The sequence below is a fragment of the Patella vulgata genome, chromosome 1 (genome assembly GCF_932274485.2).
Source record: "Patella vulgata chromosome 1, xgPatVulg1.2, whole genome shotgun sequence".
In the NCBI taxonomy this organism is placed as follows: domain Eukaryota; kingdom Metazoa; phylum Mollusca; class Gastropoda; family Patellidae; genus Patella; species Patella vulgata.
The window spans coordinates 56,141,329-56,155,657 of record NC_065879.2 but is presented as its reverse complement, the minus strand read 5'-3'; the positions used below and the strand labels follow the sequence as shown (position 1 = coordinate 56,155,657).

Here is a 14,329-nt window from a genome sequence, read left to right as displayed (position 1 = left end):
ATTCGCTTGCGCGTAGGGGTCTTTAGCAGTGGGAGAAAACCGGAGGTTGGACAGGCGACCCTACTCCTTGTCACGTACAACCGGGGATTCGAAACCACGCCAGTCAACTCAATGACAGACTTTATGATACAGCGCCCGCACGCTAACCATTCAGCCATCCAACCCCCCGTTACTAATTACTAAGTTTGTGAAATGTAGGTTTTTCCTCATGTAGGTTTGTCCTGATGAAATCGGTTTATTGTCCTACTGTTCTGCTCCGACTGGGCTAATGAAGACAGGTACATACCATACAATGTGCTATGAGGGAAATTTTGCCTACTAATATCGAATCCAACTGCCAAGGGATCTTTTCGTGCAAGCCAATGTATACATGGTACCTCGGTTTTTTGTCCCATCTGAGTGACTAGACTACTGTCCTTGTTCCTGCACCTCTGAAAAGGGGAAACCATGTCGGAAAATCCTGATGAACTTTCTCCACCAATGCAGGGATCGAACACGTGCCCTCCGGATTACCGAGCCAGCATCTTACGCACTTAGCCACCATGGCTTTATCAAAATTAGTAATGAAGATGTGCTATGACAGAAATTTTGCCTGGACAGCAGCATTACCACACTTACTAATGAAGAAGTGCTAGGAAAGACATTTTGCCTGGAGAGCAGCATTTCCACATATAGTCATTACCAATAGTTCTAAGTGCACGCCAACCTGTAAAACATGTCTTTACACACTTTTCCATCATTACCAATTACTAGTCTGCGGGTTCACTAGTCTGTGGGTGCACTAATCCGTGCATTCACTAGTCCACTAGTCTGACTCTATAAAATGCTATAAATATGAGTATTAAAGAAACCCAGTAGATATGGTGACTGATATCACCCTTCGTAAGGCGATAACCCAACATCACGGCATTTTAACCCGAAATCACAACATTTTAACCATTATAGCATATGCCCTTCTTCATTAGCCCACTTGGAACAAAATAGTAGGATGTTCAAACCCCATTTAAAATTCATTTTTATACTTTTCTGAACCAATCGGACTATTGAAGATAGTCATACGCAATGCAGAGTGCTATGACGGAAATTTTCTATGGACTGTGGCAGGGCGGAGGATCTGGCAAGGGATAAGGTATAGTTGTTCGGGTCATACGAAAAATCAAGTCCTCGTGTACATATTGGCATACACGTAAAAGACACTCCGACAGTTGTAATTCAATATCAGAGTAGGCCATAGTGCCGCTATCCGTGCAAAGTTTCCGTCATAGTACACTGTATATAGTGTATGCCTGTCTTCATTAGCTCACTCAGAGCAAAACAGTAGGATGTTTAATCTCATTTAATTTTATTTAATTTTCCTACTTTTCTGCACCAATGGGACTATAAAAGATAGGCTGGCAAGCGGACGCGTCGAGTGCACCCATTGACTATTGAGCATCATTTACTTGAAAACGTTGAGAGAACCCTCAACGAAATGTCGCTTTAATTAAAATAGTAATTGTGTTTTTTGTTGTATCATCGAGTCAAGTGAACGTTAAACCCCATTTCTCTCTCTCTCAATTTTGATACCCAAAAATTTGACAAAACAAATAATGATTGATTGTCGGAAACTGTTTCATAAAGCAAAGTTGTTCTCTACTAAAAGGTTATCACTGTCCAAATGTTAGGAGTAGTCCACACCTAGGCCGACTATGCATGAAGTGTTTTTATAATTAAATTTATTAAATATAGTACCTTGCATCAGTAAATATAAAATTAATGATCCTTTCACCAGTAAATATAAATTAAAATTACCCGATTTGATTATTCTTTTAATATAACGTAATCATGTAACCTCATATAAAATATGGTAGAGCGTATACAAACAAATAATATGAATAGATTCATTATCAGAAATATTACAGGCCTTTCAAACGAACAGTCGCCATTTTTAGACCTAAATACATGTAGATGTACAAATATATTTTTATCGTCTCGGGCAAGGTCAAGGTCACGATCTGTTCACGGTTGATGATTGTGTTTAAATCGGTTTATATCATATTATTTCTATTCACATTACAATATTTTTTTTATAGGTTACGGTTATTGTTGTTATTTATCAAAATTGCTTCAATTATTTATTAAATATTTTTTGTTTGTTCGTTTGACCGGAACGTACGGAATTCTGGGATTTAAAATGGCGGCATACCTTATTATTTTTCCCAAAGAAGAAATGATGCCGTGATTTAAAGTTAAATAAAGCTATTCCACACATACACACACGATTTTGGATTCAGCAAAGTAAAGTTGAAGGTAAGTGCACTTTTTATGCGAACTTCCGTTGACAGTATACCGATAGATCTAATGTTCATAAAAAAATAATCTGGCCGTGGAAAAAGTTTGCACGCAACTTTGTATATCAGACAGTCAGTATTTGTTTTTAACACGATGCAGTTACATTGTCCGTAAACCATACTATTCATAAACAAAATCAACATTGCTTTAAGTTATCGAAAGTAATACTGGTTCCAAAATTGTTTTTAAAAAATCTGGATCCAAAAATTATCAAACACATAACGAATTTATTAATGATGTAGACTGTTAAAATTCAGGCTGTGCTAATTATAATATAAGTACATGTAGTATTTTCTAAACATTTTTATGGGTGTTTCAGGTTGGGTTTTTTTGTTGTTATTGTACTGATATTTTTGCAAATTTAATAATGCATAATGCAAGAGCTAAATCTATATATTGTACGTAGGTTAAGTAGGTATTTCTTGAGACTGTAAATGTTAAATTTTTTTATAAGACATTTTAATGTATTAACTTGCTAAGTCTATAATCAAGTCTCAATGCCATCGGGTGCTCGAGATGTTCACAGATTCAAACACTGGCGGTTAATGTTAATGATTTAATTTAATTGAAAAATGGATAATCAAGACTTTAAGCTTATATACATAGGCCTATTTATATGATATAACATTAAATAACAAGTTTGCCCGTACATACTTGTACATAAAGGTTTCAGTCCTACTCCCCTGCTTATTTATTCTTGTGGTGGCCAAGAAAGTTCATCAGGATTTTCTGGCATGGTTCCTCTTTTAACTGGTGCAAGACAGAGGGGCTGGTAAGGGCTAATGTACAGTTGTTCGGATAGGACAAAAAACCAAGCTCTTTTGTACACACGGTCCAGTCAAAATTTTCATCATAGCACACTTTCAAGCATTTGTCCAACTTCTTTAGCCCAGTTTGAGCAGCACAGTATGATGTTGAACCCCATTTCATTACAGATCCACAGTAGGTTGGCTGTCAGCCCAGTTGGAGCTGAACAGTAGGCCGTTTAACCCAATATCGTTTTTTTGGGGAGTATAAAGTTGCTTTTTATTTATTTATTTTTTTTTTTACAGATCCTACATGTATATTTGAGCACCCGTGGTGGCAGTAATGACAAAGAAGTTCTAAAAAGATTTATATGGGCTTTATAATGAAAGTTAGACAACACTACTACTTGCCAAACACTACTACTTGTCACATAATGTAATGATATAAATATATATGTATCTATGGTAGCACAAATATCATCAGAATGTAGGCCAAAGCTTTACAAGCATTGTAGGCCTAAAATACTTTCTGTCTGAACTTTTGACAGTCAATTCTTTGATGACTAGTTAGTTTAGAGCAGATATCCTGTCACAGTATTATATAACAGCTCTTTGGCTTAAAATTTAAACTGAGTTGTATCAGTGAGTTGAAAATCATCTGTGTTCCTGTTATTGCTCCCTGCTGCAGCCAGTAAACAATAACCTTTTGCGTTCCTTACAAATCTTCCAATTTTTACTGATAGATCAACCATAGCAAAGATCTCTATTAAGATTATATTTGTAATGTGTGTAACAAATTCTATGACATAGGTATAATATTGGTGTAGTTAAGTATATACCATATTTATGCACACATTTCAATATTGGCATATTATTAGTCTCTATCATCTAGAAAAAAATATTCTATATTCTACGAATATAAGTGTGGTTGCGTTGTCAACATTTGAGAATAATCGGTCATAGGCTAGATTATCCGGTCTTTTACATTATCATAAACAAAGTCTAAGGGAGGTAACTAGTCCTAAAACAAGATGTTGACGCCCATGAAATTTATATAAGAATGCCATTTCCGAAAATCCATTTGATTGCATTGTCAGTTCAATATCCAACACTCTTAATTTTTTTTATTGTAAAATTTCTCTCTTCATGGGCCATATCTATGTTGTTTTTTTTATTGAATCCTAATTCGTCATCACTATTCATGTTTGTTTATAAATGCAAGTGTTATTGACAACTGTCCCAGACCCTCATTATTTATATGGCCCAACTTTTCTTCGGGGTACACCGGCACGGTATTAGACTAGGATAAACATTAGTCTTATATACCGCCTCTACTTAATTATGGATGTAGGTCGGAAAAATGTAAAATTTGGCAATTTGACTTATACTCAACATCGACTTATGCTATAACTGTTTCAAATGACAAGTGTAAATGAAGTATTTATGTGGTCTTTGGTGAAAGAAATGAAATGAAATGGGGTTTAACGTCCTACTGTTCTGCTCCTAACCTGGGCTAATGAAGACGAGCATATGCCATACAGTGTGCTATGAGGGAAATTTTGCCTGGGCAGCGGGGCTACGGCCTACTCTTATATCGAATTCCAACTGCCAAGGGATCTTTTACGTGCACGCCAATGTCTACACGGGACCCCGTTTTTTTGTCCCATAACGACTCGACAGCTGTCCTTGTCAGTCCCTCTGTCCTGCATCACTGACAAGGGAAACCACGCCGGAAAATCAGGATGAACTTTCTCGGCCAATACAGGGATCAAACACCCGACCTCCAGGCTAGCGAGCCAGCGTCTTACCCACTTAGCCACTTGATCCCCCCCTTTGGTGAAAGAGAGAGAGAGAGAAATGGGGTTTACTGTCCACTGGACACAAACTAGGTCATTTCGGGACTAACATGGTTTAATTTTTCATTTACATAATTCGCTTGCGCGTAGGGGTCTTTAGCAGGGGGAGGAAACCGGACGACCCGGAGAAAACCCACGAGGTTGGACAGGCGACCCTACTCCTTGCCACGTACAACCGGGGATTCGAAACCGCGCCAGTCAACTCAATGACAGACTTTATGATACAGCGCGCGCACGCTAACCATTCAGCCATCCACCCCCCCCCCCCTTTGGTGAAAGAAAACAGAGCTGTGGCTAGTGAAATGAAAGTTTAACGTCCTACTGTTTTGCTCTGAACTGGGCTAATGAAGATGGGCATACGCCATACAGTGTGCTATGTGGGAAATTTTGCCCGGACAGTGGCACTACGGCCTTCTCTTATATCGAATTCTAATTTCAAGGGCTCTTGTACGTGCACGCCAATGTGTACATGGGACCTCATTTTTTTGTCCCATTTTAATGACTAGATAGCTGTCTTGTCTAGCCCTCTGTCCTGCATCACTGACAAGGGAGAACCACGCTGGAAAATCTGGAGTAACTTTCTCGGCCAATGCAAGGATCGAACACCCGACCTCCAGACTAGATAGCCAGTGTCTTACGGACTTAACCAACGTGATCCCCGTTGTGGCTACAATTCCTGGATTTGAAGGTCAGGTATGATATGAAACGAATATTTTGAACCAATGCAACCAATCTGTGACGGGTTAACTGATAGAGGGTTACATCCTTGATATAAATATACTTGTCGCAGGTTTTAAAAATAGAAAGATATATATAAAGGTAGCTCAAAATTCATCTCTACATATACATAGGCCAAGGGGGGATCATGTGGCTAAGTGGGTAAGACGCTGACTCGCTAGCCTTGAGGTCGGGTGTTCGATCCCTGCATTGGCCGAGAAAGTTCATCCTGATTTTCCGGTGTGGTTTCTCATTGTCAGTGATGCAGGACGGAGGGCCTGACGAGGACAGCTGTCTAGTCGTTTGGATGGGAAAAAAAAACAAGGTCCAGTGTACACATTGGCAGTTGGAATTCGATACAAGAGTAGGCCATAGCACTGCTGCCTGGGCAAAATTTCCCTCATAGCACACTGTATGGCGTAACCTTTTGCGTCTCTTCAAAATATTTCAAATCTTTTGTCATGGATCAACCATTGCAAATATCCGTGTTACAATTATATTTGAAATGTGTTAAACCAATTCTGCAACACATGTAATATTGGTGTAGTATATATCTTTGTTTATACACCCACATATCAATTTTGGCCCTGTTTGTCCGTACACTGGGTGTGAAATGTGAATCATTCCGATTGTGAGAGGACAAGCATTATCAATATACAGCTTTTCAGGACTTTGCCTTCCTTGGTTAATTCTCCTTTTTTCAAATGCAATAGATGCTGTCTTTATTCTTAATTGATCTTTTTCAAATTTGTGTTACACACTGGAATCATGAGAGGACGAAACCTATCAATATTCAGTATTCCACAACATTCCATTCCAGTGTCGGCCGAGAAAATTCTTCGTGATTTCCAGACTTGGTTTCCTCCCCTTGTCAGAGGTGCAGGACAGAGGGCCTGACAAGGACGGACAGCTGTCTAGTCGTTTGGAAGGTACGAATGACCAAGGTCCTGTGCACACATTGGTTCGCACGTGAAAGATCCCTTGGCAGTTTGAATTCGATATAAGAGTAGGCTTTAGCGCCGCTGTCTGGATAAAATTCCATAATAGGACACTGTATAGCATATTTCCATGTCATTAGCCCTGTCGGAATAGGACATTAAACCCCATTTCATTTCACTCATTCCAAAGTTAACTCCTATTCCATCAATACCTTGAGCAAATAAGATAGAGGCTATAGGTTTTGGCCCAATTTGGTCAATATCCCAGTTTTTTCTTTCTTATATGCATATCAACACTTTCATAGCGCTAATGTAGACCTTTTTCTTGAACATTTTCCCTTGTCAGTGATGCCGGACAGAGGACCTGACATGGATGGCTGACTAGTCATACGGAAGGGACAAAAAAAACCAAGGTACAGTGTATACTCAAGTGTGTGTGTGTGAAAGATCCCTTGGCAGTTGGAATTTTATATAAGAGTACGCCATAGCTCTGCACACTGTGTGGCATATGCCCGTCTTCATTTCTCAAACAGCTGTGGATAAAAACTGTTAATATTTAAATGTGTATTTTGTATTTTATAACATTATATTTTTGTCTTTTAAATAAAGTATATGTATACATACTTGTAGTATATTTTGTCATATAATTCTGCTAGATTTTTAACTTTTCTGTGCAATACATTTAGAATTCTGACTGGTTATGGGTAGATAGAGAGCAGTGGGGTAAAACATCCAATAGACATAAACTGTCCTTTGGGACTAAGTGATTCAATTCAAGTTGAATAATTCATCCGCACCAGGAATCTTTAGTAGTAGTAGGACCCAGAGAAAACCCATGTTCAAGTTGGGTGTGGAAAGAAACCACTTGACTCAATGACAGACCTTATGATCTAAAGCGCACACGTTGGACCACTCAACTTTTAGCCTCACCCACGGGTCAGGAAAATTTGATTATTGGTTGAATGTACTTCCCATTTACTGCGGCGAATAATGAATAATTTTGAAGGTTTTAATGCTCATCAAAATTTGACATTAGAATTGCATCCGTAAATGATGTTAATTTAATGTTAGATTTACGTTATAATGGTCGGTTAGATATCCATCATTTTGCTCATCCTTTTAACGACAATTTAACGTCAGGAAATGACGTTAATCTAGCGTAAAGTTTACGTCATTTTTATGTTATATTTACATCATTTTCTGACGTAAATCTAACGTAAAGTTTACGTCATTTTCTGACGTAAATCTAACGAAAATGACGTAAACTTTACGCAAATTTTACGTTAGATTTACGTCAGAAAATGACGTAAAGTTTACGTTAGATTTACGTCAGAAAATGACGTAAATATAACGTAAAAATGACGTAAAGTTTACGTTAGATTAACGTCATTTCCTGACGTAAAATTATCGTTAAAAAGATGAGCAAAATGATGGTAAACTGACTGACCATTTTTACGTAAATGTAATGTAAAATTAACATCATATTGTTATGTGGGTATTGTCCACGTGTCATAAGAATTTTCAACAACAAAGTCGTTTACCGCTATTACGGTCAGGCACAATGTAAACGAGGTTATTATGATCTTCGAAAAAGAGCAATTGATATGAAGTATTGCTCTTCGAATCCAACCAACTGTCATATAAAATAAAAAAAGCATAGAAATTATGTAAGTCCTCAACAACGTACGTGTTGGGAGAAAAATGCATTTAAAAATGTTTATAGCGGTATTACAGCCTTGTCGAAATTGTTGAAATAAAATCTAGAGATTAGTTAACTTGCTTACCGTACAATTAAGAAAAATATGTATTCCAGTTCTATTGTGCAGCAATATTGATAATTCCACGTGTAGAAGAAATGTCGTGTATATACGGTTACTCTTATACACGACCATATTCTAGGGGGCGCCGTGAAGTTAGTTATCCGTTAGTCATTTAGTTATACATTATTAGGATTTACGTCACAATTCTGCAGCCCGTAGTTCCGTAAGAGATGGTCTAAAACCAAAAAAATGTGAGATATATGCCATGGATAATTATATATTTATCTTCATTTCAAAGTTATTGTATTACAACTCAAAATTATCCAGGTCAGTGTGTTTTCGATAGAGCACGTGTTAATTACGTGTGAGCGACTGAAATGGTTTTTCTCCGGCCAATTCAACTATTTCGTTATTTAAGTAGCCAAAACGGAATATTTAATTATTAAATAATTATCATGAGCCTTACTAATATTTCATTTTTAAGTCCAATATATTTTTTATGTGCACCCCATGGTGACAAAGTGGTATAAACACGTGAATTCACAATACGCTACCATGAATAAAAAACATGAAATATGAATATACTTTGAAAAGTTTTCGTGCGTTATCAAAAATGGCCGGCAGTGAAAATTTTGAAGTGGAAGCCCTGGTTATGAACATGCATTTCAAGTTTCATCAAAATCAGATGAAAATTGTAACCTCCAGAGGGTACAATTCCCTGATACACAATATTTTGACACTATCTGCGAATGAGGGGCGGCCATTTTATCCGTCAGTTTCGGTCCAATTTTTACAAAATTCGAACTTATTGTAACGGTTTTTTAAATCGGATAAAAATTGTGACCTCTATAGGGTCCACAAGCTAAAAACACGATTTTTCGTACAATCAGGGGCCATAATTCAGGAAGTTACGTTCTGATATGCAAGAATATCGAAAAGAACCGAGATCTTTGGGTTATAATCATGCATATCAAGTTTAAACTAAATTGGATAAAAATTGTGACCTCTACAGTGTTCACAAACTAAAAACGTGATTTTTCGTACAATTAGGGGCCATAATCCATGAAGTTACAGTCCGATACATGCCAATATCAAAAGGAACCAAGATCTTAGGGTGATAAACCTATATTTCAAGTTTCATTGAAATCGGATAAAAATTGTGACCTGTAGACTGTTCACAAACAATTGTGGACGGACGGACGACAATATACGTCCACGTGAAAATGTGGGCGTATAAAAATTGTGACCTCTATAGGGTCCACAACCTTGATATACCATATTTTTACGCTATTTGAGAACGAAGGGCGGCCATTTTGTCTGTCAGTTTTGGGCTGATTTTCACGAAATTCGAACTCAGCCGTCCTTAGGGTGTAACGGTGATATAATAATATGACTTCTATAGGGTCCACAAGCTAAAAACGCGATTTTTCGTAGAATCAGGGGCCATAATTCAAGAAGTTACGGTCCGATATGTGCGAATATCGAAAGGAACCGAGATCTTTGGGATATAAATTTACATTAAAAGTTTTAACAAGATCGGATAAAAATTGTGATCTCTATAGGGTCCACAAGCTAAAAACGTGATTTTTTTATACAATCAGGGGCCATAATCCATGAATTCTCGATCCGATACATGCCAATATCGAAAGCAGCCGAGATCTTTTGGGGATAAACCCATATTTCAAGTTTCGTCAAATCGGATAAGAATTGTGACCTGTAGAGAGTCCACAAACAATTGTGGACGGACGGACGGACGGACAGACGGACAGACGGACGTCCGGACAGGGGCAATGACAATATACGTCCACATGGAAATGTGGGGGTATAAAAAACAATGCCAGGTGACTTCATGTTGACGTCATAACATCATACGGTCAACAATTAGCATAAATCAAATATGGCTGCCATTGGCACCTTAAAACTCCAATATCTCGGGCATGGATGGGTTTGGAGGGTATAAATGTATTACGGGTAGATAGGAAAGTGCTACCAAAGAATCACGTCAAATTACGTCACCGTGACGTTGTAACGTCATACGTTTAAAAAAATTAGTATAAATCCAATATGGCCGCCATTGGAACCATAAACATCCAGTTTTTCGTGGATGGTTGAGTTTAGAGGGTGAAAATGTATTACTTGTATCATCTTGTCAAACAATTCATATATTTCTTGAATATCTATATACATATCATTAGTTTGTAAAGGTTTTAACAGGAATATTTTACTTGGTTTCTGATAGGCCTGAATTCCAATTATGGATTGTACAATTCTTCTGCTAACAGTTCTTTATTGACGATTTCAGGGACTGTGGTGTCAAGTATGCAATTGGTTCAGGTTCATGCGAATCGTTGGCTATGAATTTCAATCTTTAAGTTGGCGTCGGGTGAATTAGTTAAAGATACATTATGGGAGATAAGATAAAGAGATGGGAGTTCTCGCTATAATAGTTAAAAACTAGATAGTGTAAAGGTAATTTGCTGAAAATTTCAGTCAAATTGATCCACTATGAGCCGAGAAAGAAGCCGGTGAAATTTTTGCATAGTCTCAGTTATCATTACTAAAATCATTAATATAAACAGCATAGTCTCGATTATCCACTTTTTCTGATTTAATTATCTTTGGCCGTTAGCGGCATATAGGAATCTAATCCAGTCTACATCGAAGGCTAGCCTTGACATCGAGAGTTTATTATGGTCTGGATAAGTTAATTAATGTCTAATTGATAATTTAGATAACATTTCAGGCCTAAAGACAGACTTGTAATAAGCAGATTTTGCTCTTGCATAATGCATGTTTAAGAGAGAGGGAGAGAAATGTGGTTTAACGTCCACTCGACACAAACTAGGTCATTTCTGGACTAACATATGGTTTAATTTTATTTACATAATTCGCTTGCACGTAGGGGTCTTTAGCAGTGGGAGGAAACCTGAGGACCTGAAGAAAACCCATGAGGTTGGACAGGCGACCCTTCTTGTCACGTACAACTGGGGATTCAAAACCACGCCAGTCGACTCAATGAGACTTTATGATACAGCGCGCACGCTAACCATTCAGCCATCCAACCCCCTGTGAATTAGTTAACAAACTTGGCATGTCTAGTTCTGAAGCTTCTGTCCATCTGTCTCTAGAAGGTCGGTCAATGTAATACTTTGGTCCTTTAACTAATTATTGGATATTACATTCTATAGAGTCAAATCCTATGTACTAATGAAGATGAACGATATTTTTATATACATTTAAAAAAACACTGATATTTTGGTAAAATCCTTACCATTGTCAAAATATCCATCAAATTCTATCTGTTTATGACATGTGGTTGATAGACCAATTGTGGTAAACTTCTCCTCCTGGTTTTGGGATAATGGGGGTGCTTATTCCATATTTGGGTAGGAAATGAACGCCTAGGTCAGTCTATAACGTGCAGAAACAAGAGGGTGTTGAGTGAAATTGAGTTTTATTTTAAGATCACAAAGGAAACACAACAAGGAAGTCCGGTATTACTACATCGTTGCTGCTTTAATTTCAAATAAGAGGTACAGAAGCCGTATGCATTCAAAGTATCGATCAGAAATCCTGGCCCTTAAATATGATGTAGCTGTATCGCAAACACTGAATGAAATAGGTCTAAATTTGCTTGGGGTCTCGCGCTTTTACTAAACATAATAATAATAATAATAATAATTATCGTTTTCTATAGCGCTTTACAAGGTAGATATGATTATAAAAACATACATGTATACACAAACATGTATAAACAAAAGAATACAAAGGAGAGAGAGAGAGAGGGAGAGGGTTTAATGTCCACTCGACACAGACTAGATCATTTCGGGACTAACATATGGTTTAATTTTATTTCAATAATTCACTTGCGCGTAGCAGTCTTTAGCAGTGGGAGGAAACCGGAGGACCCGGAGAAAACCCATGAGGTTGGACAGGCAACCCTACTCCTTGTCACGTACAACCGGGGATTCGAAACCACGCCAGTTGACTCAATGACAGGCCTCGTGATACAGCGCGCGCATGCTAACTATTCGGCCATCCAACCCCCCAGAATACAAAGGAAATGAAATGAAATGGGGTTTAACGTCCTACTGTTCTGCTCCTACTCTTATATCGAATTCCAACTGCCAAGGGATCTTTTACGTGCCTTCTAATGTATACACGGGACCTCGGTTTTTCGTATTCGTATCATCCGAAGGACTAGACAGCTGTCCTTGTCAGGCCCTCCGTCCTGCATCACTGACAAGGGGGAACCACGCTGGAAAATCTGGATGAACTTTCTCGGCCAATGCAGGGATCGAACACCCGACCTCCAGGCAAGCGAGCCAGCGTCTTACCCACGTCATCCCCTAGAATACAAAGGAATAGTATAGTTACAATATACAAATGGAAAGTGAAGCATTTTTACGCATTTTTAAAAATTATAGGTCAAAAGTTTGCGTAAAAAACAGGTTTTTAGACGTCGTTTAAATATAGTCAAGTTTGGACTACTTTGGACTTCCGGAGGCAATTTGTTCCATTCGTTTGGTGCTGCGTACGCAAAAGCTCTCTCACCAAACTTTGACTTCTGTTTTTATGAGATGAACGTAAGGAAGAAGACGGCACATATTGTTTAATCAAATCGGATAAATAGGGTGATGCCAAAGGATCGTTCAAACAGTTGAAAGTGATCGTGTATTTTTCAGAAAAATTAATGCAAAGTTTGTCAATGCACTCAAAAACTTTATTGTTTCTGGTCTAGGTAATACTTTTCTGGATGTTTGATGGATTTTGTTTAATAATCATACTGCAGATTAGTGTGGCTGCTATTTTGATAAATCTCTTCTGGTTGAATTCCAAATCCCCCTTTCGTGAATTATCATAACATTGTCAAAAAATTGTCCCACTTCTTTGTTTAATCATTACGTCTTTTCACATTGTCTGCCCATAATACATAAGATATTAGAGTTTTAAGATTTCCAAAGGCGGTCATATTGGATTTATACTAATGATTGGACTATGGCGATATGACGTCACATAGATGTAATTTAGCAAGGTTTTTTTTTCTGATTCTTTGGTAGCACTTTCCTATCTACCCGCAATACATTTACGCCCTCTGAACTCAACCATTCCCGATATATTGCAGTCTTAAGGTTCCAATGGCAACCATATTGGATTTATGCCAATTGTTGGACGTATGACGTTATAGGGCGTCCTAGATTATGCTTGTTTTATTTTTTGGTATCGCTTTTATATCTACCCCTAATACATTTACACCCTATAAAATCAATCACTCCCGTGATATTGGACTTTTAAGGTGCCAATGGCGGCCATATTGGATTTATGATAATTACTCGAAAACCTATCTTTTTATTTTTAAACTCATGCTAATTGTTGGCCATATGACGTCACAAGGACGTCACCTGTCATTGTTTTTCTAGTTCTTTGGTAGCACTTTCTTCCTATCTACTAGTAATACATTTACATCCTCCAAACTTAATCATTCCCGAGATATCAGAGTTTAAAGTTTCAATGGTGGCCATATTGGATTTATGCAAATTGTTGGCCGTGTGACGTCGCAGGGACATCATTTTGCTTTGTTTTTTGGAGCCATCTGTACCACTTTCCTATCTACACGTAATGCATTTACACCTTCCAAACTCAACCATTCCTGAGATACTGGAGTTTTAATGTGCCAATGGCGGACATATTGGATTTATGCCAATTACTCGAAAACCTATCTTTTTATTTTGGGCAATTTTTGTTTGGGAGACCTTCAGGGACCCCTCTACCAGATTGTGTCGAGAAAAAATTCTGTTGCAATTTGTTCTAGGTGATTTATTATTTTTACTGGACTATATTCAGAACTTATTGTAAACAAGTTCATCAACGCTACATTAATCCAACCTTTCAAAACTTGATAAACCAGAAAATCATACATCCCCAATACGAGTCTTTATACCATTCCGCGGCAGCATCTCCCACCAATTTATAAGGTTATT

General features: G+C 37.8%; 1 long non-coding RNA gene across 1 annotated transcript; it reads left to right on the top strand.

The window, feature by feature from the left end:
• Positions 1–2,185: 2,185 nt before the first annotated feature.
• On the top strand, positions 2,186–7,211 carry LOC130010779 (uncharacterized). The gene is made up of 2 exons (XR_008786055.1): positions 2,186–2,289; positions 3,384–7,211. It is a non-coding gene; the product is annotated as an uncharacterized LOC130010779 (long non-coding RNA).
• The last annotated feature ends 7,118 nt before the right edge of the window (positions 7,212–14,329 follow it).